The sequence below is a fragment of the Meriones unguiculatus genome, chromosome 4 (genome assembly GCF_030254825.1).
Source record: "Meriones unguiculatus strain TT.TT164.6M chromosome 4, Bangor_MerUng_6.1, whole genome shotgun sequence".
NCBI classification, from domain to species: Eukaryota; Metazoa; Chordata; class Mammalia; order Rodentia; family Muridae; genus Meriones; species Meriones unguiculatus.
Window position 1 is genome coordinate 54434923 of NC_083352.1, and position 27944 is coordinate 54462866.

Genomic DNA, 27944 nt, shown 5'->3' on the forward strand with positions numbered 1-27944 from the left:
TTATCCAAGTCCTCTAAGTCTATGTTCTGTGTTCTAAGAAGCACATGGTGACGCATCGCACAAGGGAAAGCCATGCTCCACATCAGTCAAGCAAGAACAGGCTCACTCTTTGAGAGTAACACGGAACGAGTTGTCCAGTGTTTTATTTCCAGCAGCAAAGCTTCATCACACAGGTATCCACATGCATGCTCATGGATGAGCATACACCCACATACTAGGGTGGCCCTGTGTGTTCTACACCCAGAATCTCTTTGGGGGCTTCTGTACCGAACACATTTGTTGTCTCAATCAGTGCCGTGCTTGTGACAGCATTGACGGGTCACTCGAATAGCTGAGGCCAAATTCTTTGGGAGGAATAGTTTTAAAGTTTTACTTTAGTAAAATAAGAATCTGAGACAGATAATTGTTTTCTTAGAATTTGTTTGCCTCAGTTATCTCTCTCTCTCTCTCTCTCTCTCTCTCACACACACACATACACACACACACACACACACACAGAGAGAGAGAGAGAGAGAGAGAGAGAGAGAGCCTTTCCTAGGTTATCTGTCTCACTGTGCTTCTGAGGGCATCTTTTTATTTCAGCTGTGTGGGCTATTGAGTCCCTGAGTTAGAGATGCTGTCACTTGGGCCAGGAATGGAAACCAGCTTCTTCTTCAGTCGCTCCTGTTTTCTTTTAGGTTGAAAATAATGACATTTTCATTTAAAGATTAATGAGAATCTCTTTAATTGCTTTGACAATCAGGAGAAAAATCCGCCTCAGACTGGAAATCATTTTTTTTTCATACCACACAGAACAATTCACTCCACCAACAACTCCTTGAACACCCAAGTTAGCAGTGAATGTACCAACTCTCACTCAGTGCCCTGTGCTAATTCATGGCATTGAATATTGAATGTAATTGAATATTACATTTACGTGGTATTTGTACTTTCTCTCTCCACGTCCCACCCGACAGACCCCAGTCTTGAGAAAGAAGCCTGGCTGTGGGCTAGGAGCTCTAGTGGGCCTGTCACGTAAGAGACGCTCTGCCACTCCCGCCCCACTTGACGGATAACATTTCTACCACCAGCTTGGGTCCTTTTTATTCTCCCCTGGCTTGTAACAAAGCCGCCAAAAATGGAGGTGACCACTGAGACTACTGAATGCTATTTCTGCTCTATCGGCTTGGAGTATGAAGGTTTGTATGTATTCTGTCTAACACCTCAAGACCTGTGCTGTGCGAATGTGACAGCAGGCTGACTGTGTGTGGCTACCGAACCCTTGAGCTGTGTTAGTCCAGGTTGAGGTATGTGGCACATTTAAAATATATACCAGATTTTGACAACTGAGTTTAAAAAAGGAAATGCAACATTATCTCATTACTAATGTTCACATTATCTCCACACTCAAAGTATGTATTTTTGAGTATACTGGTTTAAATAGACTATGTTATCAAAATTAATATCACTTGTTTCTTTTGTTAAAAATTACATTATTTACTTGTATGGGCGAATGTGTACAGGAGGTCACAGAACAACTTATGGGAGTAGGGCCTTTCCTTTTGGGACGTGATTCTTTGGTTCTACTGTGTGGGTCCTGGGGACTGAACTTGGGTCATCAGATTTGGCATTTGTGGTCCTTACCTTTCTCCTGGACTATGTTCCTAGAAGCTTGGCTTTTACCTTTGCTGTGTTCTCTAATTTTGAGCAATTACAAAGCTCAGGTCTTTTGTTTTAGGTCCTGATCATGCTCCCCCACACCCATTCAATACAGGAAACTGTTAAGAACAGCGGTTCTCAGCCTGTGGGTCATGACCCCACAGGGGTGGGTCGCATATCAGATTTTTATATTACGATTCAGAACAGTAGCAGAATTACAGTTATGAAGTAGCAACAAAATAATTTTATGGCTGGGGTCACCCCAGCAGGAGGGACTGTGTTAAAGGGCCACAGCATTAGTGGTTGAGAACCACTGCTTTAGAATCCAGGAAGGCACAGAACTAGTAGCGGTCGTTAGACCCAGAGCCCAAGTTCATGTTTGGGTTGAGCTGAGGGGGTGACTCTAGACCGAACAATGCCACACAGTAGGTGGCCACAGCTGTCAAACCCACATCAGCTCACTCCTGGAAGCCCACAGGCACTCACCATTATTGCTTCCTTGCTTATGCCCGTCGGAAAAGCACTATCTGGTAAGGTACGGCCAGTATGCCGCACAGAGCTCCTAAGATCCGGAAACCACGACCTCAAGGAAAGCTCACTCAGTGAAAGAGACTCTCTGCATACGGAAAGCCAAAGAGGTGGATTTTTAATAAAAGTATTGCTTATGCTTGATAAAACTTTTAGAAACCTTGAGAAACAGCTCATACTACACCGAGCGTGTGAGTTTTAAAAACACGCCTCCCACTATCACTAATTTTGTTTGGCTAAGCGGCGAGCAGGCTGCATGCTCCGTAGCACACGTTCCCCTGGACTTCAGCTAGTACAAACAGAATGAGCGACATGATCCTGGCCTTTTTCCACGGATATTGCCTTTTTTTTTTCCATACTAGAGAAACTACTTACAGGCTGAAATTTTGCCCTAAACAACCAGAGTTTAATGCTCGATGATCATGTTTAATGTCTCTAGATCTCTTGAACAGCTCTCTCAGGAGGAGAAATGTCGTGACCCCATCTTCACTTTGACTTGAGACAGGGTCTCTGATAGCCTAGGCTAGCCTCGGGTGAGCTGGCTGAGAAGCTAAGGTTGCCCCCGGACTTCTGGTCCTCCTTCTTTTCCACTCCTCAGTGCTGAGATGATAAGTGTGCCGCACATGCGATCGTTGTGAGGGACCAAACCCAGGGCTTCTCACAGTGGGTAGGCCAGCTCCCTACCCACAGAACTACATGCCAGCACCACCGCAGCTTCGTCAACTCCAAAAGCAGTATGGAGAGCATTAGCAGAATGCATGTAATCCCTCAGAAAAGCTATATTTAGGAAAGGACATTTAATGTTCTTCACATTTTTGCTTTTTGTGTTTAAATTTTTTCATTACATTTTAGATATGTGTGCGTGTGTGTGCATGCATGTGTGTGTGTGTGTGTGTGTGTGTGTGTGTGTATTTGTCTGTCTGTGTGGGTACACACTTGCTACAGCATGGATATGGAGGTTAGAAGACAACTTTTGGGTTTTTTTCCCCTCCCACCCTGTGGGTCCTGAGTTTTGAACTAAGGTCTTCAGGCTTGGCAGGAGGCTCCTCCACCCACTGAGCCACCTTTCTGGCTCCCTTCTTCCTGTTTTTGATATATGTGTGTATTACTGTGCATACAGAGAGGAGAAAGCAGAGACCCTCAGGTTCTTGATCTGTTACCAAGATAATACTGGCTGCTATCAAAGATTTCTGTGGGGCTGGAAAGATGGTTCAGTGGTTTAAAGTGTATGACCCTGAACCAGGCTTTCTAGCACCAACATAAGGTGGCTAACAACCACCTGTAGCTCCAGCTCAAGGGGATCCAACTCCTCTGGCTTCCACAGGCACCCACACACATATTTAAAAAACATTTTTTTATCTGACTGACATATTAAGAGGATGGTGTAGAATAAAGAAGTTATGAAGAAGCTGTGAGGTTTTAATGTTGGGCAACTCTGGGCTAGCATTTCTTTGCACTGAGGTTGTAAAATAGTAATATGCCAACTGATGTAGGCTTCTTGATATGAGTAGTGAGATCGTTATGAAGTTAATGTGTGTGTGAAATAAAAATAATTCATAGCAGTCTTTAAACATTTCCTTTCCATGATATAAAGTTGTTCACCACGTTGCTGCTTCTTCCTGTACGTTACTTTTCTTTCCTTATGACGTAAAAACAATGGTCACGAGGAATAAACAAGTTGAAAAAAGAAAGCCCTACATCCGAAGGCCACTAGGGTACAATGGTGTTGACAGTCAATGCCACATTCAAAGCAATTTGTCAATGAACAACCGGAGATGCCATGGGTTGTGAGCAGAGTCACTCACATAGCAAAAGTAGCCCCCACTGTGTGTTTCCCGGGGCATACTCCATGGAACAAATGTCACTGGTTTCTCATGCTCTGTGTTAGTTGGTGACAAAAGTAGATTAACCTCACTGTTCACGAATATGCTGGGGGTGAGGAATGACTGTCAGTTCAGGGCTGTGGAAAGAAGGAAGTCTGGGCTGGAAAACAAGACAGATCTGGGTTTGTATTTCTAAATCAATCACTGAATTTTTTTAACATGTAATTTTCAAATTACACACACACACACACACACACACACACACACACACACACACACACACATCTCCTGTGTTTAAGAGGTTAAGTGGCAGATAGTTAGCGCTCATTATTTCCCAACAAGGGCTTCTGCACTGGGAAATTGAGACAGGGAATCTATCCAAGGACCCAAGGAACTTTCCATTTCTAGCTGGGGAGTTTTATCCACTTCTTGCTGACTTAGTAATGCTGTACTTTTTAGGCATGTCAGCTCTGGAGTAAGACTTATATATATTTAAAGTTAAACTCTATTACTTCCTCCATCACTTAACCTTTCTGAACCTGTTTCCTCATCTTTAAAATAGGGATCTTAACAGCACCGAGGCTAAGAGGACAAAATGAGAAATGTTGAAGGGTAAAGAGCGATGCTCAGGCCTTCAGTGAGTGTTAGCTACTGACCTTCAGAACGATGATTCACATACACGTTATATAACTAAGTAATCATATGCCTGCCATTTCATTTGGGACAAATGGTGTGCCACATACGTCTACAGGACAAATCAACTGACAAATCAGGGGAAAAGGGAATTTGTAGCCACAACATTAATGTTACACCACGGCAAGGTCACCACTGAAATAAACGGACTTTTTTTTCTTTTTCTTTTTTTGAGACAGGATTTCTCCATGTAGCCTTGGCTATCCTGGACTCGCTGTGTAGACCAAGCTGGCCTCAAACTCACAGAGATCTGCCTGTCTTTTCCTCCCCGAGTGCTGGGACTAATGCGCCACTGTGCTGGGCTAACAGTTTCTAATTATACTTTAAAACATTTATTGTGAGACAGGGTTAACACTTGTGTGTTAATCTCCCAACTTGCTGAACTTAGAACATTCCTTTTCAGCATTGTCCCAAATGCACTGCGAAGCTTAGTTTGGATCATTTCAGCAATGTTCACCCTCTTCGTCACAGCTCTCTTTCCACAGACAACAGAGGAACAGGAACATTGTTAAGTGGGGAGGGAGGAGGAGAGCACAAGGCAAGTGAAAGGCAAGCTGGAGACGGCCTATTTACCACAGACAGCACAGATAGAACCTAGTAACCGGCTCTGTTGCCTCTGGCCCCAGGGAATCTGTCCCCTGATTCACTGTCATCACAGAAACAGAAAAAACACATCTGTTAAAAATGAGCTTTGGTGGAAAAAATTCAGCTGGCATTTTCTTTTCTTCTCTGTAGTCTTTTAAAATAGCACTCTTATGTAAGTGCTTTACTATATATAGTTGAGAACGTGGAGCCATGGCCTGACCTGTAGAGGCTTGGGCCATTTAATTCCATACCACCCTTAAGGGACACCAGGAGCTGCTAGGACCCCACGCTCTGGCCCTCGAGACACTGGCAGACTGGCCTTCAGTCTTCCCCTTTATAGTATTGGCACAAGGCACTGAGGGGTGCCTGTGGAACCCCTGAGAACACATAAGAAATGTCTCTTTACTTAGTCAATAACTTGTATCCGCCACCCTCAGGTCCTCTCAAGGCTTCTCCAAGATCAGAATGATAACATTCCTGTCTAGGTCTAGACATCCCCTCCCTCGCATCCCCAGCCAGCTTTTCCAAGCGACACAACTCTCTGGTCATTGTCTGTTTTCTCTGCTGTCCTGTAGCCTCCATGTGGGCAGGACCCACAAGTCCTTTGTTCACCTATACGTTATCTAAGCTTAACAACTGGCCCAGGAATGTATGGGTGGATGAGTAAGAAGTGTTGGTGGCTACCATCCACTGCATTCTCGTCTTGTTAATTTGGAACAGTGATCTACCCTTTGCTTGCTGCGTGCTTTCAGACCAGTGCCGCCTCAGCACTTCCGTTATCTCGCTTGTGAACTGCGACAAGGATAGCCGCTGTGTAACCCAGCTGCTGCAGAGATTACAGGGCAACGGGGCTCAGCTCGGACAGTGTGTTAGCGGCTGGTGGGACCCTCTCTTCTTCACCCCCACCCTGATCCCCTCAGAATCCTACAGCTTACCTGCTGACTCTCACCTCCTGACTTCCCGTCTCCTACACACCTCCCACACCCTGTTTTCTAAGCATTGTAGAGAATCTCAGAAACCACGTCTTATCGTGTGAATCCAGCTTCTAGGATAAATTCCAAACTCTCCAACCTGGCCCACATTGCCCTATGCCTCTTCTCAACCTAATGCCTCGCTCTACCTCCCATTCCTTCTGAAGCTGTCGGTTTAAACCTTACTTCACATGCCTCTGAAGTGCCTGCCCTCCAGGGTCCCCACACATGCTGCACTCGTCTGTCCCCAAACACTGCTTCTGCATCTTTATCTGTCTGTGATAATTCCATGCATACAGACCTTTCAGGGCCTCTTTTACTGTAGAATCAGAACAAGGAGTTGGCATTAATAGAAGAAGCATAAGTGGACAAGGGCGTTCTAGAGACAACTTGGGGCCAAATTTACACATCGAGTGTACTTGAGCATAACTCTTTCTAAACTTTATTCTGGTCACCTATAAATGTAACCCATGTGAGATTTTTTTTTTTTTTTTAACTTAAGAGTTCTGTTGTGGAAGAGGAGGTGAATTTCTGTTAATTCGTGGAAAACACTGGCAGTTTTTCCAGCAGAAACAAACAAATAAACAAACAAAAAACCTACAGTGTAAGATGCCCTCAAATGTTGCCATGCCACCTCTTTTACTGTTGTTTGCCTGGGCACGAAGCTTCTCTTCTTACCTATCCTAAGCAGTCCCTTCTGGTTTCCCTGGATGCCTAAATTTCTGCAAGCCAATTTTATAGATCCCCAGAGCCAACTTTCGATTTTTCTGCAAAGCTTAATGGTGAACAATTACTATAACCAAAACCAACCGAGGCAAAGGATACTTCCTGCGCAAAGCCTACAATCTGCCGAGCTCAGCCTGTGGGCTTCCTGCAATCTGGTACCTACAAACGTACATTGGAAGTAGAGTGATAGATACTTAATTATCTGGAAGCCCGCAGAATGGAAAAAATCTATTATCATGGCTCAAGACAAAGCTTGATAAGTATAGAACAACTCAAACAAAAAATCAAAGAATAATTATGAACTCTCATAAATACGAGCTTTGGAGCCAGGCCCCTCCCCATTGCATTCACCCTTCTTGCCCACCCCTCTTCAGTGAACTTAGAATATGGGTAGAGCTTCTCACACATATGGAGCCTACCCAGGCTCAGTGCTAAGAGTTCTAGCTGCCATTCAGAGCACCGCCCATACAACCGAACTGCCCAACATTCGTATGCATCAGAGGCCGGAGGAGGAGGGTGCTGTGTCCCTAAGCCTTTCCCTTTCTCCAGCCTTCCCGCACCCCCAACTCGGGAAGCTACTCCACCGTCAGCAGAGCTGCTTTCTTGTGAGAAAGCTGGCACTGGCTTCAGAGGCCCTGGTGTTTTACAGCCCTCTCCTTCTTTGTCCCTAACAGCAAGCTGTCGCCTCATTTTCCAGGAAGCCTTAGTGCATTTCCAAGAGAACTGAAGGGTTAGGCTGGCTCGGCTTTATTTTCTTTGCTACTTGTTAGTTGTTACTGATGTCAGCTGTGTGCTTGTCAGCTGTGGGTAAACGGGGTCTTGTTTCCCAGCCTCTAACATCAATGGTTTTTGATGAGTTCCTCACCAAAGTGCTGTGGTGAATTTTTCAATAGAGACAACTTTGTGGCAAACAATAAAATAAACCCACAAGAGTCTGAGTAACTGGCACATCAACTTGCCAATTGCCTTTATTTTTGCCTCTTTTTTTTTTTTTGATTTTACATATGTAGGTCACTTCTGATTTATAAGGGAGATTCTGGAGACAGAGAAAATAAAAGTCAGACCCTAAAAAAATTCAGGTACCATGGGCAGGTTTCAGACATGGAGGGAAGGAAGGGAGAATGCACTGAGTCAGAGGCAGAGGGAGGCATTGTAGGGAAGACTGCATCTGATAAAGCGTATCTGACAGCTGTCGCCCTGTGCCTCAGTGACACATGAGCCACATTCATTCACTCAGCAGAATGTTCTCCTCTGCTAGGTACACAGGCTCTGGGACCATCATGTTAAGCTGGAGTCAGAAGTACCTATTTCCCACAATATCTTGCTGCTCCTAAAGTAGACCCAGGAGACATACTTTATAAAATGACGAGAAACTACAACATACACAATTATATATTTGAGAAAAGGAGATGGGCTTTCCCAGAAATTGGCAGTTTTCCAAGCTTTTCAAATACAACTGCCATCTTTAGAGGGCGTTTGAAAGGGGTTTTAGGAGGGTAGGTTCAGACAGATGCTTAAAGCACTTGAGAGTCAAGGGACTAGATTCCTCTTGGCTTATTTTTTTTGTGGGAGTAGGAGCAGAGAGAGAACATTTGTTCCCTCCCTCCAGGAACTGGGTTGCAGAGGACAGGCCTCCCTCCCTTAGAAGTGGGAGACATTCACCCATATTCATGGTCTGTCTGGTTACTTAACTCTCAGGAACCTGGCGAAGTATGTCTCCTGGCTTTATAGTCAGACACAGTGTTGCCTGTTTGTCATCAAATCTTTTGTTTCTTGGTATTCTTCAAGAATGAGGGAGGATCAGGGAATTTATTGCTTATAAAAAGCCCCCGTCTATTGAACAACAAGTCAGAAGTTGATGCATTGTATTCTATGACATCAGACTTCAGCGAGCTCACTAGCAACTGTATGTAACAAAACAGCACTGGACCTTCCCCCGCTCTCCCAGGAGAGGGGGTGGGGAAGAGAAATGGGTTGGCTTTATATTCACCACCTCACTGAATCAGCTACAAGTCTAAATCTCAGTATTTCCAGATAACTGTTCAAGCTTTAGTGTCTTCTCTAAGGTACAGAATAACTACGAATGAGATTGCTGACAATACTTGAAATACATACATGCAGAAATATCATGCCGAATTTGGCTGCTTGAACATTTTAGTTTCCTTTCACCTTCTCTCACATTGATGGAATATATGTGCTAAGTTTGTTTTGTACTAGAGTGTTCTCAAGCTGAATTGATAGAAAAATCAATTCAGACTTCTTAAAGCACACACTACATTTTGTGTGGTTCCTTCAGCAAATACAGTTACTACAGGAACTGTCACGTGTTGGGGTTCAGGCAATGGCTCTCTGGGTAAAGGGCTTGCTGTAAAAGCATGAGGACCTCAGTTTGGATGGTCAGCATCCAGATAAGAAGCTGGGAGTAGCAGCAGGTACAGTAATCTCAGCACTGGGAGATGGAGGTAGGAGGATCTGGGGGTCTCACTGGCCAGTCTAGTCAATTATTAATTTCCAGCCTCAGTTAGAGAGCCTGTCTCAAAAAGTTTGGTGGGATGGGGGGAAGAGGGAGGGAGGATGGGACTGGGAGGAAGTGAGGGAGGCACCTTCAATCGGAATATATAATAAATAAAATGGGAAAGAAATTAAAATAAAAAAGTATGGTGGAAAGTGAGGGTAAGTGCCCTCTATGTACCTGCACTGATATTCACAGATTATGCATGTTTGCACACACACACACACACATACCCAATTGCCACATGCCAAAATGTTACTCTATTTCCCTTTAAATTCTACAACTAAGTCAGCCAGAGCATTATACAGAGGACCTTCTGCAGCTGGAATTGAGATGATGAAGAAAATCTGATCTGGCGTCTCTGAGAAACAGATATGGAACACCTCAAGCACCTGCACAAGCCTGAATCTGAATGCTGGCGCTTACACAATGGGCACGCAGCAGACTGGAGCCGGTCACAGCTCAGTTTTCCGACGAGCAGTCCTACTCTTCCTCTGATGTTATCACTTGCCAAGGAAGGCTCAGACAAGAGTCAACTGTTGCATCCAGTTGGCATGTAACTGCGTTCAGGAATGTCCCAGTGGAGTGGGGCTCATTTTATGTTCAGATTGGAGCTATCCTCTTTGTAAGGATGGGATTGGTATATTTTGCCTGAATGGAAAAATTTCTCACACCCTCCAGGAAGAGCCGCCAAATAACTTCTTCCTAGCTCTATTAGCAGCACTCAATGCTCTCCCTGAACATTTTAGGGAACATTCATTCGTGTCTATTTGAACCTACAAGTTAATTATGGGAAGGAGCACAGACAATGGGTATCGTGAAGCTGGTTTCTTTCTTAAGTAAGAGCTCTTGACAGCTTTTGATGCTGGCCGGGTAAGAGGACAAGTCCACCCGAAAGCTGACCCGCTCCTCACTTGAAAAAGGCTACCATTTGATAATTATTTGGTATGAAATATGTCTTGCTCATCTAAGCCTTTCCTTTCTACTATTTAAGGCATAGGCTCAAAGTGCACTCCAGATTCACAGTCTAAATTCTACCAGTGCTTGGATGAAGAATTCCAGCTGGCATAATTCGAGGTTTGGCAACCAACCTGACTTCTTGCTTTTGGTGTTTTCTTCTTTCACATGAAGAGTGTCCTCACATTTTTTTTTCAAATTATTTTTGCATCAGTAGTTCCCAAAGGCTGTTGGCAAGATGATCTATGCCTAAACCCGTGTGCCTTGCTGGGTTGCTCTTGGCGGTAGCCCTGGCTCCCTGCTGTTGATAACCCTGATCCATGTGCTTGGTCCCAACAGCTTCTCAATGGTTCTAGAACCCCCAAGCACAGGATCTAATATCAAGCAGAATACCTGACTCCTTGCACAAAAGTGAGCTCAGAGACTGTGGACTTCCTAGTTTTATTCTTCAGAGAGGATGGGGAGAGTCCTTGGTTCCTTCTCAAAAATTCGCCTTAGAGTCTCTTGCTCCTCCGGACTAAGTTTCTTTTCAAGTAAGATGAATATTTTGTCTAAATTCTAGCTCTAAGATTCTGAGGAAGTGGTACAGCAAAGCGAATAATAACCCTGAGCTAGATGTGGCAGCTCGCTGTTTAATTCTAGCACTCCAGAAGCAGAGGCGGGTGGGTCTCTGTGACTTCTAGACCAGCATGGCCATTATAGCAAGTTCCCAGGACAGCTAGGGTTTCACAGGGAGACCTTGTCTTGAATACAAAACAAACAAACAAAAGAACCATCCTGAATAACACTGACTGTGAAGTGTAGGAGCAAACTCAGTTCTGTTAAGTAAATGCCTTAATATTCCTGGAACTTATTTTTTTTCTGACATTTTTCCTTTAAAAATAAAATTTTTATTTGTGTGTGTGTGTGTGTGTGTGTGTGTGTGTGTGTGTGTGTGTAAGTGCCAAATGTACAGGTGCCCTTGGAAGAGCAGGCCATCGGATCCTGGTGCTGGAGTTTCGAGGGACTATGTGGGTTCTAGAAGAGCAGCAAACACTCATAACTGCTAATCTATCTTTCTAAGTCCCTTCCTGAAAGTTTTCAACATGAATAGATAAAACACTCAGTGTTGGAAATTCAAGTACAAAAATGAAAACTTCCTAGAGTTACCAGTCCTTACACAATTCCAGTTCCTAGGAGGCTAAGATATACATAAGGCAACTGGAAAAAAGAAAGAAAGAAAGAAAAGAAAAAGGGAAAGAGTCCATGCCTTTCTCATAGTGGGACTCTTGGCTGGTCACGCGTTCCTGGTTCTGACATTGATAACTTCTGTGTTTCTAATAATCACAAGATGCCTGAACTGCTTAAATTACATCACCAAAGGACAGAGCTGGCTCTTAATTATCCAAGTCATAAAAACAAACCTGAGACAATGGCAGGTAATTTGGAACCTAGACCTTACTGTATTAGGTGTATTTGCACAATAGCTCCAGTGTATCTTCTGTCCTAGGGCTTGTTTCTAAGGATGGAGCATTGTGTATTGTGTAGTGGGTAGAGGATGGAACAAATGTGCAAGCTAATAATGAAAATGCATAAGACAGTGAATTTTGTTGGTGAGAAGGAAAAGGTAGACTATCCCAATTATTGTCTAGAGAAGAGATGAACAGTTTTGAGAGGATGGACTATAAAAAAGGACTTACTTCTTTGGTTGTGGCACACCCAAAGAATAAAGGCTTGGGCTGGGGTTTTGTTCGGAGTGTGTGTGTGTGTGTGTGTGTGTGTGTGCCAGGAATCTGACCAAACTCAATACCTGGAACATTCCCAGTAAGTGCTCTGTTGAAGCTGTGCTCCCAGCTGCAGTTCTATGTAAATTCACGTCAGAGAAACAACAATTGTGTTCCACACCAAGCTATGAGAGGAGGCCTCATTCATATACACTACATTAATCAGACATCTTTGGTGCACCTGAGATTTTCATTAACAACTAAAAAGGGCATTTGTCAACGTAGACAAACGGACAGAAGACTTCCTGAACACAGACTGTCCCTAAGCCCTTTGAAAGAGTACACTACCTTACTCATCTTTCTATGTTTCCTTGGATCATGTGGAATCCTTAGGTTAGCATAAAACTTTCTTTTAAAATGTTTTTTGTGATTTTGAGGTCCTTTATACTCACCACAACCTGTCCAACAGGACATCAGATTAGACGAAGTAATGAAAAAGATGGGAGGTGTTAGAAGAATGAGGAGACCCACACTTCCTTGTTAAAGCCTGCAGTGAGTCGGCTCATGAGATATGAAATACTTTCATCAGGTTTTACTATATGGCTTTATGGCTGCTGAAACTCCCATTGTTTTGTGGTTCCGTGACACTGTATAGCAGCAGAACCTTCATCGGTCCCTTTTCTCTGGGTCCTCTCCAGCCACTGTCTCCTCACAACCCAGGAGACATGCAACCTTCCTATCGCCCCAGGCCACCTTGCTCTACCTAGCTTTGACTTCTCTGTGATTGGCTCTCAGTTCTCTCCGGAAGCTTCCGGTTCCCTGAGGCTGAAGCCTGTGTTGATAGGTAGTCACTTCCTTCAGCCCCTCCTTAAGAGGCCCCGTCAATGTCTTACTCATTCAGGTACGCCTTGATCACGGAAGCCCTGCACACATGCCTGCTAATCTATCAAAGACACTGGATTTATTTCCTAGCGTTGCAAAGCCCTGGAAACGTTTGAATAAGTCACACCATAATGTTTCAGGATTTGGTGTTCATCCTAACTTGTTAAGCAGTTCACAAGGAAGAGGGTGGAGAGGCTTGTCACAGTGGTCTGATTTCCTGTTGCACAACTTTTTTTTCATGTAAGTCTTAGATACTGTGACTAAAAAATACTAACAGTAACCACAGGATCTTGCTCACTTGAGGGCATATGGATTTTATTTTATTTTATTTTATCTTTTGGTTTTTCGAAACAGGATTTCTCGGTGTAGCTTTGGCTGTACTAAACTTGCTTTGTAGATCAGGCTGGCATATGGATTTTGAAGGACTGGAATTTGGAGTGACAAAGTCTTGGGACCACTCTGAAAACAAGATGCTTTAACATCTGTGGACCCATTTTCTCCTTTCAACGCACTCATATCTACCTGAACAAGACAAACAGAGTTCACAGGACTGTATAAAACGAATAGTGTACACAACGCAGATGTTAGCAGCATCATTAATATCTAAGGAATAAGTAGAGCAAGAGTTTTTGGCTTGAGTGGTGAAAGATACAGCCCAGTCTTTATTTCTGGGTCTGTCCAATCATGACGCTTAATTATTTAATAATAGTTTAAACACAGCAAATCGGAGCAAAACACAGCAAATCCCAGTTGTGTGTGCAATGTGCTCAGCTGACACACTGCTTCCTGTGGGTGGCAAGTCACAGAATGCTGTGTGTGTAAAAGACGCATTAGTTTGAAGAGCGAGGGAGGGACGAGCACCACACTCTCTACCCATCTGTTCAAATGGGCGTGACCATTCCTTGTTGCCCATCACAAGGCTGCTTGGAAGCTAGCTTCAACAGCTGTAACACGAAGGTACCAAGCTTTGGCAAGGTGTGGTAAGTTTGGCAGGGAAGTGTAATTTCCGCAAGATTGTTTTCAGCCCAGGAAATGGCTCAGGTGGCTTGGTATGGGTAGAGTGCTGCCAGGCTTTCCTGCTTGGGCACGCTACTCTTGGATGACTTCATTTGACTGAATTCCTTACTCTGCTTGCCCTAAAGAAGCCTCTGCATTCGGTTAGGCCCCCCACCTTCCCCGAATACCTCATGTGATCCAAAAAGCCTAATATGGAAGGCCTCAAATTCAGGTGATGGAACTTCCCTGCCTATTAAAATAGCAAATGCATCTCTTAAAGCCAAAGCCACCACACAATGACAGGATTTTAAGGCAGCACCATAGAGGGAAACTGAGTATAAATTTTACAGACTTAAAAAAAAAAAGTTAAGTTTTCCTAATCCAAACTACACCATGATAGAAACTCCTCCTGGGCAGGTTATTTCATGAACCTGCTTTTATGAAATGGTTTCAGTTGTGCAAAGCAAACGTTTTCCCATGACCTCGTCCCCATTCCCCGACCATGCCACATTTCTAGAATTATATTCAAATAGACTGTCTCGTGAAATACAAGTTAGCACAAACATTCTAGGTAGTGGCCTTCTGTGACCCACTAATTGGCAAACCTTTTTGCCGTTAAAAAAAATCTCTCCTTATCCCCCCTTCTATTTTTATTTTTTGCAAAACCATCATAACCATGCTTTCCAGCTCTTTAGTTTCGGTGACACAGCAATGCTTCCCCAGCCCTTGTATGCTGTGCTACATATTCAACTCTGCATCTGTCAGACCATCTCCATCATCATTTGTGGGGTGGTAACTGGCATTCGGGGTTCTGAGCCCTCATTTGTAATATGGCTTTACTGATTATACACGGGCTTATTAATTTGAGCACGAATGTGTATTCGCTGGAGTCTGAGATCCCCTTATTAATTGCTCTAAGAAAAATCAAATCCCACAGAATCATCAACTTCTTAAATGTCTTAACCCCATACTCCCTGAGAGCATGAGGAGCCAGAAGATGCCAGAGGAATGCCCTCACGGACCCCCTTCCAAGTGCTTAACTCATCTCTCTTTTGATTTTAAGGGATGAAGCAAAGACCCAGAGACAATCTGGGGAGTTTGGGAATAAACAGCTGGATATGGATGACTTAGCTAGGACCTATGGCGTATCAGCGGAGGGTAAGGCTGGAATGGAGCCACTTCCTCAGCTAGTTCAGAAAAGATGGTGTAGGATGCAAGCCATTTTCTTGTGTTTAAACCTTCCTGCATTATTGGCTTGATACTTGCAGACCAGGATACAGATCCCAGAGAACCCAAGGAAAACACCAGGTGTCTTTTCACCATGCCAGAAGGTGACCCAGATGTTTAGATTCTGTGGTTTTTATACGCCTTTAACCTTTAAACAGCCTGCTGAGTGCAACCACATCTTCAGTACCTTCTTAATTCATAATTCTGGCTGATCCCACAAAGTCAACAGTACCTTCCTAATCTGTGATTTTGTTAATACCACTAAGTCATCAGAACCTTCCTAATTCATAATTTTAGTTGAGTGCCTGCCACCAGGGAAAGTGAAATCATTTTTCTTTTAATGAACACGGAATAAGGGATGCTGTGTCTAAACCACCCTTAAAGCACAAGGAGTGAGAGGATAAATGTCTTTCAAAGTGAGGATATTCTCACATAAATAAGGTCCTTTAAAGAGGAAGAACGCCACTTTAAAGTGAGAAGATCCTCATAGCACAGCCAACGGTAGAGCCAGACTTCATTTCAAGACATAACCTTATCCTGCTCTGTTAATTCCTCAAATGACTGACAATATAGAAGTATTCTACGGATGCTATTTAATTACTTGTTTACTTAACACACAGTAAAACAATAACGGTTGAATGACAAAGGATAGGAAACCATTCCCTGTCCGTGTACTTTGAAATGTCTCTTAATTATAGATCAAAGAGGGATGCTACTATAAAATCGAAAGCAGGAGCTACAATAACACTGGGCAAATATTGAAAAACTCTAAGGTGAACCTGACTTTTATTTTTAGATTTGCATTTGGTTTAATAAGTAGACAAAGTTAAAATGTAGAGTTAAACAATACTTGCAGGAAAACTGACTCTCCAAGATAGGTTGTGGAAGCCACCTCCAGTTACCCTGGGAGCTACAGAAACTAAAGAGAATCACGGGACAGACGCAGTGGCCAGATGGGTGACTGCTGCCCAGGAGTCAGCCTCTCACAACAACACTGACTGTTCCATTCCTTTCTCAGCTGTCCCAGGGCAGGGGATGAAGTCACAGAAAGTACCACTCCATGAACTCAGCAGTAACCCACCCCATTCTTCCTACTGAATTTCTGTCCCAAGAACACTGTTCTCAGGGATTTAGAGACTTAGCAGTTAGCCTTCAGAACCTCCCTGAGCTTGTAATGGGTACTCTCTGTTTGACTTTGCCAGATTTGACACCTGAGCTAAAGCTTCTGGGAAATTCTGCCACTGTTCTTGGTGCATACTTTCAAGTGGTAACATCACCAAGCATCTTGAAGGATGTCTAGCAATCAGGAAAGGAAAGCATATCATAAGCTCTAGAGTTCCTATGGTAAGTCTTATCGTAAGCACTGCTTGGGAGTATCATTATTTAATTTCTAAAAATCTGTATAGCAGAGATGAAAGAAAGCTCCCCTACTTAGCTTTCCTACTGGGGATGGCAAATATCCCAGTGTTTTTAAGTAAATGGGAACTTGGCCTTCATGTACAGTATTGGGTCATGTACATCTCAAAGTTTATATACTTCCGATGAGTTGAAATTTAGGTTTTGAAAAACTCATTTTAAGGGATTATTTTAATTTATAAGTATGTGTGTGTCTCTGTGTGAATGTATGCCATGTGAGTACAGATGCAAGATAATGGATATTGGATCCCCTGGAACTCAAGTTACAGTTAAGCTGTAAGCCACCCAATGTGGGTACTGGGAATTCAACTCAGGTCTTCTGCAAGAGCAGCATGTACTGGTAAAATCTAAGCCATCTCTTCAACCCCTTGGAAATATTTTAATGCAAAATAAATATCTTTCAAATAATGAGTCATGACATTCGTTTTATGCCCCAAGGCAAAGAATAAGCCCTGGTAAGGGTCTGGAAACTTCACCCATCGCGTGGTTGCACAGAGCATGAACCACACACTATTGGCTCGCTCTGGACAGGGAGAAGATGAACTGATACTAAATGGTATAACTCTCTGTGTTTGCAAACTGACGTCTGCTGGTTGTGTATAAAGAGGGGCCAAGGAATGCATGGGCTTGGATCTCCGCCCCGTTATCCCTGGATGCTTTTTTCTGCCCTTCAGAGAGATTTGCAAATCTTTATAGACCACCCTCTCTTTCAAACAAAAGCTTCTCCTTGGAAAAGCAAAGTTCAGGTCCTTATGCACTGTCCCCGACTGCCTTGTAGTCACTTCCTGGACAGATTTACAGTGTCTGGGGTGGACAGTATGTTCTCGGGAGCATTTTATGTTACATAACAGAATGGCATGGTGTGAGAGAAGTGCCGCGTACATGTGGATTCATTTGGTCTCTTAAGAGAAACCAAAAATAAATCTTTTGTAAAATCCACATGCGGCTTTCCATACAAATCCACCCATTTTTAGTGATGAAGACAAGTCGAAAAAGAGGCCTTACCAAGAAAAACCACAGCTTCTCTTTCACTCTAGTTTTAAAGCAGTTCATTTGTGGTTTGAGTAGAATATGCTTTCCTTCAATATTTTGTCACTGGTCAGATTTATAGACTACTGGCCAGTGCAGTTAAATAAGTGAGGGTGGCTCTACTCAATCTCCCAACAAACTTTATAGACTACTCATAAGTCTAAATTTAGTGTTTTTTTTTAACTAATTTTAAGGAATTATGTTTTTTTTAATTGTGTGTGTGTGTGTGTGTGTGTGTGTGTGTGTGTGTACATGTATTGTTCGGAGGCCAGAAATTGATACAAGGTGTCTATCTTAGTCACTACCTGGAGCTCTTCTACCCAGGCAGGCTAGCAGCAAATGAACCCCAGGGATCAGCATGTGTCTGTCTCCCCAGTGCTGCTACTACAGAAGCCTGCCAGCATCTTTTAAGTGGGTGCTGGGGCTCTGAACTTCGATCTTTGTACTTGTGTGCAAGGACTTCACTGACTGAGCCTTTCCCCAATCCTTGTTTTAACTATCCTGGACATTCATCTACTGCGGTCAATCCCTTTGTCTTTGACTTAGCTGAGATAACCCGATATCTTTTTCCTGGCTGATTGTAGCAACCCCCTTGGTTTCCTGGTTTCCTAGCTGACCATGCGTGTTGTGCTGCACTGGCTAACAAGAAGTGATTCAAATAGAAGGCATCTTTGCTGACCTTAACAAAGGCATAGTATAAGGAGGGAGGAATGAGGTTCAGTTTAGGCAGCCCATCCCAGAATTCAAAACAACACAACTAAAAGAACTCTCTCACAGTAGCTGGTTATAGTGTTTCTCATTTAGTCTCAGCTACTTGTGGCAGTAGGATCATTTGAGTATAGGAATTTGAGGCCAGACTGAACAAAGTAAGACCCTGTCTGAAAATAAACAAACAAAAATAATTCTCCCAATAGGGAGATAGGGCTAAATTAACAAAATAGCTAGCACTAGAACATCTTGTTACCCACATTGTTATAGGGACAAAATGAATTAGCACTTAAGAAAGAAAACAATGCAACAAAAAGGAGAGAAAGATGTGCTTTTGTTTTTCAGACGGGATCTCAGTGTGTAGTCCTGACTGGCCTGGAACTCACTATGCAGACAAGGCTGACCTAGAAGTCAGATATCTGCCTCCTCGGTGCAAGGATTAAAGAGTCACATCACTGTGCCCTGTCCTAGGATTGATAGTTTTAAGTAAAATTTCTGGTCAAATGTATAGGAGGTTTATTACAGTCATCACTCAAAAACACTAAACATATGTTAACCAGAGGGCTCCACTCTGAGTGTCACATACAGACAGGAAAAAGGGTGCCTCTCCTCAAGAGAAAGACAGAATTCTGAGCTCCAATATATCACACACATTAAGAGTAAGACTTTGAACTTGGGATGACCCTGAGTGTACATTTCACCATTTAAAGGCAGGCTTCCTCTCTCCCAGGTGACTGCTACGCATCTCTTCTCTCATTCTGTCCCCCCACTCCCTCCCCATCCGCTCTCAGCTGATGAATGAGTTCTCCATTTCACAAAGAAAGCAGAAACAGTCAGAGAGAACTCCCACAAGCACCTACCCACTCCTAAACCACTGCCTTAGGACTCAGCCTTCTGTCCAGTCCCACAGAACTTTCTTCACCCTTTATGCTAAGGCTAACTCCAATGTACTGCTGCACGAAAATTCCCCACCTTCCTTAGAATGTCCCTACAGCAACTGCCTCCATCTCCTGACCTTTGGACAGACAATGGTCAAGCCCTCTGTGAGCTGTTTTTGGGTACTTCCTCGTCACGTGCTGGAGGATTGACAATGATTGATGAAGATGGTATGGAATCAAACACTGAGTGGTACAAAATAAAATGGTTTGCTGTGAGAAACAATCCCATGAATGTTCTGGACTCTGTTGGCTCAAAACCACTAGGATGTCTGTGCTTTCTGTCTCCCTGAATCCCACCCCAAGCTGACATTCCTTAGCCTCCTCCACAGCCTCACTTCTCCTGCAGCGTGCAGAGTCCATTTGAAGTGTAAGGCATTTCTGTTTGTCACTCACCCCTGGAATTTAAGCTCCAGAAGGACTGGGAGTTTTGCATATTTTCCACGTAGAACATTGCTTTATTCTCACAGTGCTGGGGACATAGAACTTACTCAACAATGTTTGTTGGTCTACTAAGGCCCAGGGCTGCCCTTTCTGATTTGTGTGACTCTGGGGAAAATGACTAAACCTATCTGAATCTCTCGCTCATCATTTCTGAGATGTGAGTGCTGAGATGTGGACAGAGCATGCGGGATTATGATGGAGACTAAATGACATAAAGGAGTAAATAGTTTAGCATGTTTTCTGATAGAAAGTGTTTAATAAATGATCCACATTTTATGCTAAGTTAGAAATATATATATATTTGAATATATGTAATATATATTCAAATTTACTTGTTTGTACATCCTCATATACAAATTCTCACTACTTTAGGAATATAGCAGATTGATAAGGAGGAGGAAGAGGATGAAGAGAAAGACAAAGAAGATGATGTGGATGAGTAAATAAAAGCACCTGTGTATTTTCTTTTCTTCTACTAGACAAATTCCATTTAAAACCTAATCCTAGTTTAAAAACTACTAAACATACAACTAACCCATGTTAATTCATAGGTTTGTGTCCTAGTATAAATAAGAAAATAGTGCAAGTCAGTAGGTAGCTCAGGAGGCCACACAATCCCAACCAGTCCCGTAGGTGATGGGCAATTAAGCCATCACTGCTGCCCTCTTCTGCTCTTCTTCTTCCCTCTGTTGCTACAAAGTCAGCTCCTGCAGGTTTTCCTATAGTCACAATGAATCCAGGGTAGAACCTCTGTAGGCTGAAGGGGAAGCTAAAAGAAAAACCACCTCTGTACTTTACATTTCCTCTAGGGCTTACATGGAAAAAACAAAAGGAAGGGCCCTTTTGCCACTGCTTCTGGGACTAAAAACCCTAAAGTGTTCTTGTGGTATCTGAGTGCATTTCCCCCCAATGGCAGCTGTGTTACGTATGGTGACCTGGTCCTATGGTAGTGTTAATAGCGCAGCCTTACTTCAGCAGCACTGCTGGGCTGCCCTGGGGGCCTAGCCACTGTAGGCCACAGAGCTCAGAAGAAAATGATACATCCTCAGAAGTTTTAAGGCCTGGCAGTTCTTCATTTAGTTTGAGTGTGCGTGTGTGTGTGTGTGTGTGTGTGTGAGAGAGAGAGAGAGAGAGAGAGAGAGAGAGAGAGAGAGCGAGCAAGGTGGGGGACAACTCAGGTCTCAGGTGACATCCATCCACTTTTTGGTTGGTTTGTTTGTTTGTTTCTTTTTTTAGACAGCATCTCTCCTTTGAACTTGCCAGGTATGGGGGGCTCACTGGTCTCTCCAACCTCAGCTCTGGGGTCACAAATGTGGGTTCTAAGGATGGACCATACATGCTTCCAGGGCCAGCACTGTATCAACTGAGCCACCTCTCCAGTCTAGTGATTCATTTTTTATTTCTTTCTTTTCTTTTTCTTTCTTCTTCTTTTTTTTTTTTTTAAACAAAGATCAGTTTTTTCTCTTGCTTCCTGGTGAAACTCCAGGGTTTATCCCTTTCACTTGGCATTATGTGTCTTCTTATGAGAGTCTATTTTTAACACTTCTTTCTTTCTTAAAAAAAAAAAAGGAAAAGAAAAAGCAAGGTTTCTGCCAATAGAAGCCAGATAAAATGGTCACTGCTCATTTCTTCTAGCTGATGCACCTTGTCGGCCAACGGCAGCCTTTCCTTCAGGAGGAAATCACTTCTATCCAATAAGCCAGTATGTCTTCCAACAGTCTCTGAGACTGTGAAAATCACAATTTTCACCTGCCATTGTGTCAGTGCTCAGGCTGTTGGGCTAAAATTCACTGAGTGGGAGAGCCTTCACCTGACTTTAGCTAGCCACCCTGCATTTTCATTGTGCTTCCTTGTAGCCATGATCCAAAATATACAAGCCATTCACGTACCTGGAATGGCTCATGTTACCAATCATGGTTAGCCCTAAAGCATGTAACCAACAAGTCAGCTCAGGAAAAAAAAAATGTCCTGAAGTAGGCAGACAACTCTCCAGAGCGCGTCTCCTTCCCTGATACCTCTAGCCTTCATTATTCAGTCTGTCCCCACGCCTTCTCTGCAACAAAGGCCCCTTGCTCTCTATCTACTTAATCTCTTTGGATGAAACTATCTCTAATTCCTTAGCCTCTGACACACACACACACACACACACACACACACACACACACATTTATTCCGTGGAAGTTGCAAAACAGAATGGACTTAAAAGGAGTGCACTTTTAAAAGAGCATTTAATGTTCTTTTAGCTAGCATTATTTTTTTAAATCTTAAAAAAAAAATTTTTTTTAAAGTGTGTTTTCAGTGGCTTTCTCCACCACTTATTTGAAGATGAAGGGGTATTTGGCAAAATACTAAACAGCACATAATTTGTGGAGTACAGTGAACTTTGGTCACTCAATATTTACATGACCTTTTGAAACAAGTGTTGAAAAGTCCAATAAATTTTGATACAAAATTTCTGATGTAAATATACACCCCAAAAAGGTGCCAAGGTTATGTATAGCTTTATAGTTTGTAATGTCAGTGAAAGAAATTTGGAGAGAGCACAAGGACTAATTCTTTAGATAATCAATAATTATTTGGTGAGATTCCTAATAACTTTGGTACTTTGAGTGGGTGGACTATGATAATTTTTAGGAAATTTTCTGTTTCTGTAAGTAGTCAAAGGTTTATTGCAATCTGGGGAAGATACTATATTGAGGGGAAACAGAAACGACTATAAACCTTGAAAAGTGGTAATACAGCCAAGGAGCAAAGTTTTTAAAACACTAGGTTTAGGTATCAGAAGGCAACACAGTAAATATTTGAAACTCACCCCCAATACCATACAGTAAAGTGCCATTGTTCTGACTGTCCCAGGTTTAAAGTGAGACCGACTGTGAGACCGACTGGAAGCTGTACGCAGACTCCCTAAGGCATCCTGCAGCAACCTCAGTGCTCCTCTGAGTAGGACATCTGTCCATTGTTTAAGACCAGGATGTTCCTACCGGGGAAGATGGCGCAGGTAGCTATTACAGGATGCAAAGCAAGCGAGATAATGCTCCATGCTGTCTATAAGAATTTCAACCACCACAGAAACTAAAGCTACATTATTCTATCCACCCACCTAGGCTCTTCCCTCAGCATCACAGGCTTTCACAGAGCCAAAGAAATGATTGGGATGCCAGCATGTTCTACTACCAGATGGCTAACCCACTCTGCTCCTTATATTAAAGACAATATTTATTATAATTATATATGTATATATAGGTACACAGTGGATCATCACAAAAAAAATTAGTTGAAAAATCTGTTCTCTAGCTTTGTGTCCTTTTGTAGGTTTGTTTGAGGGTGTCTGGTCACTTATCTGCCTCTCTAACTTAAAAATCTTACAGTGATCCAGAACTTCAGGGGTACATTTATTTCATACCTTCTTGAATACCAACCAACACTAACAACCTATGGAAAAATATTTTCAAACTCCTGTCACTAAAACCAAGCGCTCAAAACCTTGAAGAGCAAAAGATAGAATAACAACTTTTGATAGGGAGGACATGTCTGCTGGTGTCCCTCAGGAGGAACCCAGCACCTGGACACAACTGTATACTTCTCTCCGGAGATGGTAGGTGAGGAGAAATCTGCAAAGCATCCCCACGGCCAAATGGTGGGACCAGCCCCTAATCTGGAAAGGACACTTCTTCAGGAAAGTAATCCTGCCTGATGCTGGGGTCTTTCTTTCTGCCTTTCTCAAACTTTTGTGCAGCTGCATACCAACCTTGCTGGGCAGGGGGCGCACTCCGGCTCTAGCAGACCCCTGGGTCTGAGAAACACGCATTCAGAGTTTCTCCTAAAGACCAAGTCAGTGGGCTTGGCTTGTCCAGACCTGCAACTACTACAAGACCCAGCTGAACAGCGCAGAAAGATGAGTTTGTCCAAAGAGACCTAACCCCTTCTAGTCAATTCCCAGAGACAGAGGAAAACGTCCCAATCCTGGATCTGGACTCAGTGTGACCAGACTGCCTCTGGAGTCTGGACAACTCAGCAATCCCAGATAGAGCCACAGGAGTGTTAAATAGGGCAAAGGGCGGGGAAGCCAACCCCCACCCGCTTTGGCGGCCCTCTTTCTCAGGATCTGGAGCACCAGGCTTCTGCACACATCATCCTAGAGGAAGGGAGCCCTGCGGTTCACAGAATCTGGCGCCACTAAGCTAACAAAGCGTGGCCAGGGGACCACGGAGACGGAGCAGCTGGCTACTCACTAGCCAGCCTCAAAGTCGCACATACTAGGTGTGGAATCCCGAACCACAGCACAAGTCCTCCAGGTTTCTTCACCGACTTGGAGGGAATGTGACCAATGATGTGCATGTGCCGAAAAGAAAGAGGAGGGAGAGAAAGAGAAGAGAGGGGGGGGAGGGAGAGGAGGAGAGGAGAGGAGAGAGGAGGAAGAGACAAGAAAGACACACACAGAGACAGACAGACGGACAGTCAGACATACACACACACACAAACACACACACACAGAGAGAGAGAGAGAGAGAGAGAGAGAGAGAGAGAGAGAGAGAGAGAGAAAGCGAGCGCAGAAGGAAAGGGGGAGGGGCTTGGGAGGGGTAGACCCCTCCTCCAAGATCAAACCGACAGCCAGAGGATGAGGTCATCTCCCCCTCCCAGCTCCCACAAATCTCTGGCAGCCCCGCTAGCTCTGCCCGGTTGAAGTGGTGTGTCCTTTAAGAGGGGGATGGTCTCAGGGAAGGGAGAGAAGCGGGAGGGGTCCTCTGGGGTGTCAAAGCATCTTCTCCAGTCCCGGCCCATTGGTAAGAATGGAAAAGTCTCATCTGGAGCTCAGTTTTCAGGGGTCAAGACTCAGATCCCGCTAGTGGGAAGGAAGGGCTCTGGGGAAGAACGATCCGCTGCTCGGCGTCCCCAGCCCGCTCCAGCCCGCTCGTTAGGGCTGTGCGTCAGCGCCGCACTGTCAGCTCTTTAATTCAAACTTTTTCCAGCAGCCAGGGTGCTAGGACGCCCACGCCTACCTTGAGTCTCCTGGCTTTGGCCGGCACTCGCCGATCTAGGGTCCCAGCGAAGGGCGGTGGGTGCCGAAGAGTCCTCCGGCTGCGCCGGGCAGGTACCCCGGCTTTATAGCGCCACGCCGCTCAGTGACTCAGTGAGCCTCCCAGGGCTTCTGCCCTCCGCCCTTCAAAATAAGAGTCCCCGGCTGGGCTAGGCCCCCGGAGCAAGGCAGGGGGCGTGGCTGAGGCCCTGGGGAGCAGCCCCCACGTTAGAGTGTCCGCCCCTTTTAACCTTGTCCCGCCTTTTGCCTCTCTTCTTCTTAGCAGAAGCCAGCTTATAAATCGGGCTTCTGTGCCTCTAACTTTCCACAACTGATAATGGGGAAGACTTTCACCTTCCTAAATCCACAGGAGTGTTGGCTGCACATCATAGGTAATGTTGTCCCACAGTTTTTAAGTCTGGCTTTTGGAGTACTAGGAGGAAGGAATGAAAATTAACAATGGAAGCACCCAAATGGGATAGCACTGGGGCTGGAGGTGGGGTTAGGAAGAGGCCAGCCCTGGGGCAGACTGGAGGGCTCAAACACACAGGACAGTTCTTTTCTAAAGAAGAACAGAGGGTACTGTTGATTCCCTGAAGTAGCTTACTGGGTTCTGTGTACCAAGGAATCACTGAATCCCAGGGCCTTCTGGGTAAAAGTTTCTCAGACTCCCTTTTACAAGGTCTTGGAAAGAACTGGTCCTTATCTGGCCAGCTCCTTCTGGAGGCCCTCAGTCACTTGCTTAAAACTTCTACGTGGGAATTTCTGTCTTAAAGTGTTTTAAAGGAAGAAATGAGACACACCGATTCCACAATTAAGTTTTTTTTTTTCATTCATCTAGTGTGTGTGTGTGTGTGTGTGTGTGTGTGTGTGTGTAGGGCATCATAAGACAATTTGTGGAAGTCTGTTCTCTCCTACCAAGTGGCTTCAGAGGACCCAACACCTCAGGCCTGGTGGCAAGTGGCTTTATCCACTGAGCCATATCTCTGGCTCAGAATGAATTACTTATATCAAAGCTTTGACAGCTTATGGGTTTAGCCATAAATCCAAATGACCATATTTCTCTTCCACCACTTTAGCTAAGAACAGCCTGGTTCTGTGTACAATCCTCTAATATCTGGCCAGCGTGCCTATCACAGTTACTTCTACCCTGTTTTCCCTGCCAGAATGTGTGTTTTCTTGAGCAAAGGAAACAAACCCTTTACACACACTAAGCTCTCAGTAAAATGACTGGATGAATGAAAAACATGCTTAACATATACTGCATGTAAGAGTCACTGCCCATGGCGTCAGGGCCCTACTTGCTGGAGTCCAACTAAGAGGCTTGTCTGGGGCCCCGGCACCTTCTCCAAAACAGTCACTGAGGAAGTGTGAGTGAGTACCAGTTAGACTACTCATTAGATCTGCTCCTTCAATATTGTGTCTACAATAGGACTTCCAGAGTCACAATCTTTTTCTTAAAAAGATTGTATGGTGCAAATGTGTTCATAAGGGTACCCCACAGAAGTTAGATGAACGACTCAGATCCTTTGGCGCTGAAGTTGTCACCCGGGCCTGACATCGGTTCTGGAAACAGACCCTGGGACCACCGGCAAAGCAGTCAGTGTGCTAACACACGGAACCATTGGCAGCTCTTTGTTTCATGGTCTTAAGGCAGATGCTTTCCCTCACTTTGCTCCCCCCCCCAACTATCCTTTATTGTTTTTTTTTTTAAATGAAAAGTGATGCCTGTAAAATATTCAAGCAATAAATAAAAAATGAATGCCACTCTGTAATTTACCCCCGGGGATAAACATTGCTAACTCCCCGGAGCGTACTATTCCAGGCTTTTGTATGTGTATTTAAGCACATATTTAAAACATAGATTAGACATATGATTCTGTGGCCAATTCTTTAAAACCCAACAATACGCTGCTGTCCTTTCCAGCACAATTCAGGACTTATTATTTTTCAATGCAAAGAAGGTTAATGTCTTTACTAGCCTGAGAAAAAATGTTTAAAAGAGTGAAAAATATAGCATTTCACTCTGTTCTTTTTGCCTTTCCTTTTGAATTGCAGTCTACTTATTAAATGACCATCAGGACCAGCAGTGATGCTGCTTCTTAGAGACTGCAGAGCTTTATCAGTGAGGAAAGAGCTTTGAAATGAGTTGGGCCTTATGGTCCTAAACCATAGGACTTGGATGCTTTTTTTATTCCTGTAAGCACTGGATTCATTAGGTAGATGTTTAAGTTCTGGTCCTTAAATACTGATGCTTTATTGTGTGAAAACAGAAGGACTGGGCATACAGGCATCAGTGATGCCACCTCAGTGTTTTCCTGGCCCGGTGACAGGGGTGGAGGACAGAACTGACTACCACAGATGGTGCTCAGGTTGTCAGGCTTGGTGATAAGGGCTTTTACCTGCTAGGCCATCTCTCTGGCCCGACTTCAGTCTTTAGCACTAAACTCCAACATGATTTTAGGCAGAGATGGGAATCGATGAGCAGTTTAATGTCTTCAAAGTCAAAGCTGTTGGGGAGAACCGTGGGAGGTGTGCATACCTATCAACCATCACTTTGGCCATGTCCCAGACTCACTGAAAAACAGTAGACATCCCTAAGAGAATTTCTCCCAAGTGTGAAGGAAAATGCCCAGGCCTGTGGGGAATATGCTCCACTAGTCACTCTTTGCATTTTTTTCTCCTCATTGTCCCTGGGTTAAGATGTAAATTTAAGCTAAGGTGGGCGAGTCAGAGAACAAATAGGCCGTGGACTTATCTCCTCAGAGCAGCTTCGCGAGATCCCTCTATCCTCACTTGAGATGCTTGCAAAAACATCTCCTTTAGCACTCCTGGCTCAGCTTCATGCCCAGTCCACCTTGACTCACAAAGCTAGGGCTCAAACATACAGATAATTTGGGATATAGCCTTCTGCTTAATTTTCAGTTGTTGGAAAAGTATGGGTATGTGTGAGGGAAATCCGTGACTCTTTCTTCTCTTCTTATTACCCTCAACCCCCAACAGTAAAACAGGTGGCTAAAAGGTAGAGGAGCTGACAACAAATGCTATCCAGTTAACAAAACAATCTATTTCTCTCTCCCTCCCTCTATCCCTGTCTGCTCTGAAGTTTTATTATGTGTGTGTGTGTGTGTGTGTGTGTGTGTGTTTGAGC

At 43.9% G+C, this 27944-nt stretch overlaps 1 protein-coding gene across 6 annotated transcripts in view; it reads right to left on the bottom strand.

The window, feature by feature from the left end:
• Positions 1-27944, bottom strand: part of Palld (palladin, cytoskeletal associated protein) — a 407054-nt gene that overhangs the window by 54281 nt on the left and 324829 nt on the right. The window contains exon 1 of one of the 6 annotated variants that reach the window (XM_021660561.2): positions 24777-24929. The exons of the other annotated variants lie outside the window; for them this stretch is intronic. The gene's annotated coding sequence lies outside the window, so the exon portion shown is untranslated. Of the gene's footprint in view, positions 1-24776; positions 24930-27944 lie in introns of those variants that run through there. 6 annotated transcript variants of the gene reach the window in all.